Source organism: Nicotiana tabacum, chromosome 7, assembly GCF_000715075.1.
Source record: "Nicotiana tabacum cultivar K326 chromosome 7, ASM71507v2, whole genome shotgun sequence".
NCBI classification, from domain to species: Eukaryota; Viridiplantae; Streptophyta; class Magnoliopsida; order Solanales; family Solanaceae; genus Nicotiana; species Nicotiana tabacum.
The window spans coordinates 90,091,722-90,098,579 of record NC_134086.1 but is presented as its reverse complement, the minus strand read 5'-3'; positions in this window follow the sequence as shown (position 1 = coordinate 90,098,579).

Here is a 6,858-nt window from a genome sequence, read left to right as displayed (position 1 = left end):
TGGGAAATGACTTCAAAATAGGCCATCAGCTTTCCAAGATAAGATCTGACTAGTACATACAAATGGTATAGTCAGCAAGGAACAAGCGCGAGGCCAGTGTCAAAAAAGATATCCCCAGCAAAAGGGAATTGACAAAAAGATCAACGAAAGAAGAGGGATATCCCCAGCAGAAAAGGATTATCCCCAGCAAATAATATCATCCCCAACAAGTTGTGGAACACAGAGCAAGGAAGGGAAAAGGGAAAACCATCCCAGTGGGAGTATCACAACCAACCACCACATTTAAACTAACAAATTTTGTTTGATTTAAAATAGGTAAAGGGAATGGCATTGATGACAGAAATGCATGCCATAAGGGAGACTGTAAAACTGGGGCAGAAAATTTTCCTTTCATTTGGAAAATTTTCTGGAAGTCAAGTACCCACTCGAGGAAGAATAAAGATAACACCAGTCTCAAGGGAAGTGGTCATTGAACCAGTGTTGCCCCCGACATAATAAGTTTCCAATGAAGGAAGCTGTTCCCCAGCATACAGAACAAAGGAATGACATTTGTGCTCAGAAAAGCAAAGAGCCATTATCATCCCCAACAGCTTCCAAAAGAATAAAGCATCGATTTGAAGGGATAAAATTCCCCAGCAGCGTTATCCTCAACAACGTTATCCCAAGAAGATAACACTTTTATCCCCCGCGGTGTTGAAGAATAAAAAAAAAAAAAACCAAAAACAAATTTGAAGGAGGGGAAGAAAGGAGACTCCCACAGTGGTATTATCCCCAGCAAGCAAGAACAAAGCAGCGCAAAGGAAGGAGAAAAGAAAAGAAGAAATTACGAAGGTAAGTTTCTCAAATCATTGATCTTTACTACATTTTTCTCCTAGGATAAAAAGTCCTAGTCTGATGAATTTACCTCCCGATACAATCTTGGTCCGATGAAATTTTTCTCCCAAGATAAGATATCAAATCTTAGTCGGATGAATCTTTCTCCTAAGATCACAACAAAATGGACCTAGTCTGACGATTTATCTCCTAGAGTCAAAATCTTGGTCTGATGAAATTGTTCTCCCAAGATAAAATCTTAGTCGGATGAATCTTTCTCCTAAGATCACAACAAATGGACCTAGTCTGACGATTTATCTCCTAGAGTCAAAATCTTGGTCTGATGAAATTTTTCTCCCAAGATAAAATCTTAGTCGGATGAATCTTTCTCCTAAGATCACAACAAATGGACCTAGTCTGACGATTTATCTCCTAGAGTCAAAATCTTGGTCTGATGAAATTTTTCTCCCAAGATAAAATCTTAGTCGGATGAATCTTTCTCCTAAGATCACAACAAAATGGACCTAGTCTGATGATTTATCTCCTAGAGTCAAAATCTTGGTCTGATGAAATTTTTCTCCCAAGATAAAATCTTAGTCGGATGAATCTTTCTCCTAAGATCACAACAAAATGGACCTAGTCTGACGATTTATCTCCTAGAGTCAAAATCTTGGTCTGATGAAATTGTTCTCCCAAGATAAAATCTTAGTCGGATGAATCTTTCTCCTAAGATCACAACAAAATGGACCTAGTCTGACGATTTATCTCCTAGAGTCAAAATCTTGGTCTGATGAAATTGTTCTCCCAAGATAAAATCTTAGTCGGATGAATCTTTCTCCTAAGATCACAACAAAATGGACCTAGTCTGACGATTTATCTCCTAGAGTCAAAATCTTGGTCTGATGAAATTGTTCTCCCAAGATAAAATCTTAGTCGGATGAATCTTTCTCCTAAGATCACAACAAATGGACCTAGTCTGACGATTTATCTCCTAGAGTCAAAATCTTGGTCTGATGAAATTTTTCTCCCAAGATGATATAATAAAATCTTAGCCGGATGAATCTTTCTCCTAAGATCACAACAAAATGGACCTAGTCTGACGATTTATCTCCTAGAGTCAAAATCTTGGTCTGATGAAATTTTTCTCCCCAGATAAAATCTTAGTCGGATGAATCTTTCTCCTAAGATCAAAACAAATGGACCTAGTCTGACGATTTATCTCCTAGAGTCAAAATCTTGGTCTGATGAAATTTTTCTCCCAAGATAAAATCTTAGTCGGATGAATCTTTCTCCTAAGATCACAACAAATGGACCTAGTCTGACGATTTATCTCCTAGAGTCAAAATCTTGGTCTGATGAAATTTTTCTCCCAAGATAAGATATCAAATCTTAGTCCGATGAATCTTTCTCCTAAGATAAGATATCAAATCCTAGTCTGATGAATTTTCTCCTAGGATAATTTGAAAAAAAAGAAGAAGTTTGAATTTGAAAAAAAGAAGAAGTTGTTGAAGTCAGGATCCCCCCTGAAGAATAGAATGGCGATTTAGTGTTTGAAATCTTGCCAACCTAAAGAAAGGAATGGCGATGTATGGTTTGAAGTCAGGATCCCGCCTGAAGAGGAATGGCGATTATTTTCAAAGTTGTTGTTGAAGTCAGGAGCCCGCCTGAAGAGAGGAATGGCAATTTATTTTCAAAATTGTTGTTGAAGTCAGGAGCCCGCCCAGATAACAGAGGCATACATTTTAGTCTTTACATTTCAGTTGATGAAGTTGGAAGCCCGCCCATAGAACAGAGGCATAAATTTCAGTCTTTACATTTCAAACATTGAAGTTGGGAGCCCACCCAGATAACAGAGGCATACATTTCAAGTCTTTAATTTTCAAGTATTGAAGTTGGGAGCCCGCCCATAGAACAGAGGCATAAATTTCAGTCTTTACATTTCAAGCATTAAAGTTGGGAGCCCGCCCAGATAACAGAGGCATACATTTCAAGTCTTTAATTTTCAAGTATTGAAGTTGGGAGCCCGCCCAGATAACAGAGGCATACATTTCAAGATCAAGTCAGAGGACAATAAAACAGAGGGTTACAATAGGAATCCCCAGCAGGAAACAATAAAATTCCCCGGCACCGGGAAACAGAAGTTTGCAACAAGAGGTCACAGTACAAACTCAAGTACATGTGTCAAAAGAAGTAAAGCACCCGAAGAAATGCAAGCAGACAAGGAAGCAAGGCAACAAGAAAAATTGCAGTCTAGCCTAGCTTCTTGTTTTCTTTTAAGCACGGTGTAACAAGGAGATCGGTAAGCAGTGGTAATAGCATGCAACAACAGTAACATTACAGTCCAACGGTAGTCCCAGCTACCAAAATTTCCCGAACTACATTGACTTGATTCCTGTTTAGCCCAGGATATGTAGGAAACCTTTGAAGCAAAGGTTCGGTCAAATCTTTTTCAAAAAAAATGCTTCACACGGAGTACTCGGATGGGCAAAAATCGCTCGCTTTATCTTTGCACGAAAACCCTTCGTATCTTCGGGCAAAGAGGGGCAGCTGTAAGCACGTGATTTTTGCCCAATATGAGAATTACTCCCAAAAAATTTAAAAATGAAATGATTTTTCTTTGGTGTGTAATTTTGTGATATTTTGTGATATTTTGAATAATTATTTGTATTTGTTTGTGCGTGTTTATTTGCTAAATTAATAAAAAATACAAAAATATGTCGCATTTTGCATGTAGGATTTAATTCTACAATTGTTAGTAATTAAATTTGTTTTACAAAAATTAAAAATTACAAAAATAGGCATCGTTTGCATTTTTAGCATTTAATGTCCAAATATACAATTTTATGCTTAATTAATACTTAATTGTGCGTTAATTGTTATCGGGAGTTAATTTGCGATTTTATAACTTAATTTAGTTCTTAATAATAGTTTAAGTATTTTTATAATTTAGTTTTAGAAAAATAAAAGAAGAAAAGAGAGCGAAAATATAAAGAAAGTCGGAATTGGGCCTCTTCTTCAATTTCAAGCCACAGGCCCAAAAAATGGCCCAATCTTCCCTACGACCCAGTCCATTTCGAACTGGGTCGACCCAGTCCATAATCCAACACCCCTATTATCTTACAAACAACACAAAACAAAAGAAAAAAGGAGAAAAAACCCTAAAAAGACTAGGAAGTCATCCGCCCCCCCCCCTCATAGCTTCTTCTTCTTCCTCAAGCTTCTCCAAGGTCATCCATGGCTTCCCCCTCAAAGCTCAACCATGGCTGCCCAACATCACACTCACACACACACGCACCAACACCCCCAAGCTGCCCTCCCATGAACGGAAAAAAAAAACCATGAACAACCCAACGCGAAGCTCGCTTCAGCCGCGTCGACACTACTGCTGCTGCTCACGTCTTCAGCTGCTACTGTGCCGCAACTACTTCGTCTTCCTCCGTCGTGCCACTGCCATGGTTGACGCCACTACTGCTTCAACTTTCTTCCGCAGCTGCTGCCCGTTTTTGCCTTTTGCTTCATCTCCCCCATTCAAACAACCACTCCTTCCTGCGACCACTCGTTTCCAGCTCAGGTATGCGGCTGCTGCTACGTCCAAACGGAAAATAAAAGGGTTGCCGTTTGCATCACCTCACTGCTGCTACTGTTTCGACGTGTTCGTCGCCGTTTGTTCGAGCTTTGGTCGAGGTTCGTCGAGTTAGTCCATACATATTTCATGTCAGTCCGGTTAGTAGATTTTTGAGTTTTATTTTGTCCGTATTTTGTTTTGATATTTTCGAATCTAAAATCGGCAAATATTTGTTTTGTTTATCGTTTGAATTAATTTTTAGTTCATGTTCATGTGTTGTTTGTTAAATTAATTTTCAGATTTCAAAATAGAAGTTTAATTAGTTGTTTTCATATTCCTTTCATGTTTGTATTATTGTTTAAGTGAATATTTGTTAGTTTGATGTTTGTTAGATTCAAATTGAAATTTAATTAACTATTTCTTCAATTTGTTTCATGTGTTTATGTATTGTTAGAAATTGTTAATATTGTTAAGTTCAAGTTTAAGTTCATAATTGTTTCTTCGTCGATCTTGTCATTTGTTTAAAGAATTTAGTTGTGTTAGAGAAATATGTTGGTTTAATCGTTTAAATCCATCATGTTTGTTGTTTAAAATAGATTCATTCATGTTCATACTTTGTTTGGATGATCTTGAATCCGAATTTTGTATAGTTTGATTTCTTGTTTATCATTTATGATTATTTTGTGAATTTGTCTCATAATCTTGTTTAAGTTTGATATAGGAATTGTTGGTTGTAATGTTGTTATGGTTAATTTTAAGTTCAATATTATTGAATTTAATCTAAATATACTTGTTTGATTGTTGTTGTTGTTTAAATCCGAAAATAGGTTTGTTGCTAAAATATTGTTCAATCAAATTTTAGTTGTTCTTTGTTGTTCAATTTGTGTTCATGTGATTTGTTGTTAAAATGTTGTTAAAATCGTGTTCATGTGATATTGTTGTTATGATGTTCATCCGTGTTCATATTGTTGTTTGAACATTGTTAGAAATTGATCATATTGTCTATATTTTGGTTAAGTTTGATTAATTGATGTGTTATAGCTGATGGGTAGTTTGGTAAATTTGTAGTACGTTCAGGGGTAGTTTGGTAATTTCAGTAAGGTCGGAGGGGGTAGTTTAGGAATTGTACATTTTGTAATTGTTTATTTGAAGCATGGGGGACAAAATGAAATGGGGTAGGTGGTGATATGATTGTTTAATATAAAGGGGGGACAAGATTTAATTTAAAGGAGGAATCTTGCATTATTTTAAATGAAGCATGGGGGACAAAATATAATGGGGTGATGTGATATGTTTATTTAATGTAATGGGGATGAGTGGAAAGATAATGGGTTGAGTAGAGAAAAAGTATGGCTTTTAATTAATTGAAAGGTTTATGGGATGGGTTATAAGAAGAAGTCTTGAACACAAGGGAATAGAGAGAGAACAGAAATAGAAAAGATACGAGAAAAAATACACATACAGATAGAGAGAAAAAACGGACAGAGAATAGAAGAGAGAAAAATTCCGAAAAATATTTAAGCTTTCAAAATAAAAATAAAAGCTAAAAAATCTACTGCTTTCTTTCTTTGTTTGAAATTAGTATTAATGGTTGTTGTTTCATTTAAAGCTTAAAGCTTTTGTTTTTGGGATTACTACTCCACCGGTCTGTTACTGGGTTGTTACTGTTGCTGGGCAGTTGTTGCTGTTGTACTGTTATTACTGCCGCTGATTCTCATCTTCATTTTCTTTTGCTTCCAATATCAGGTACATATCTGTAAATTCATGTCATGAAAAGCTTCAACATGGCAAGTAAATGAAGTTTGGAATTATAAGGATGTCTTCTACTCATTTAAATTTTATTAGTTTAAGTTTCAGTTTTGTTTTAGTTGGTTAATATAGTATTATACTTGACATGATAAATTGTTAACTAATTAACCTTCTGGAGTAGTAAATTCCACGATAATCTTCTATGTTTTGAGGACTAATGATGACATTTACTGTTTGAATTGTTGAGATAGGGAACATTGCAGAAAATTGGCCATTAATTAAATCTTGTGATATTGTTAGCTAAGTAAAGAATAGTACGGAAATACTCAGAAATTACATTACTAGCTTATTTTGTCAAATATCCAATTTTGTTTAAGGCTAGATGATGTCGTCTTATTGAATCAATTGGTAAATTAGTTCTCTTTCTTAATAACAAATGGCATAGTTATTTTAGGAACGCGATCAACTCATTTTTTTTAATGTATGAATAATGTCGATGATTTTTTACAAAATATAGAGTTAGTGTTTGCAAATATTCGCGTAGGCAGAGAATAAGAATTGGTTTATTTATCTCAAACTCAATCTTCATAATCAAAAATTAACTAAATAATTATAACTTTGGACTAAAAACAAGTATATGAAAAGGATTTTTGTATGCGATTCGATTTTTGGATATATTAATGTTGTATCCATGATAAAAAATGGTAGTATTTTTAGTTACATGTTGTTTG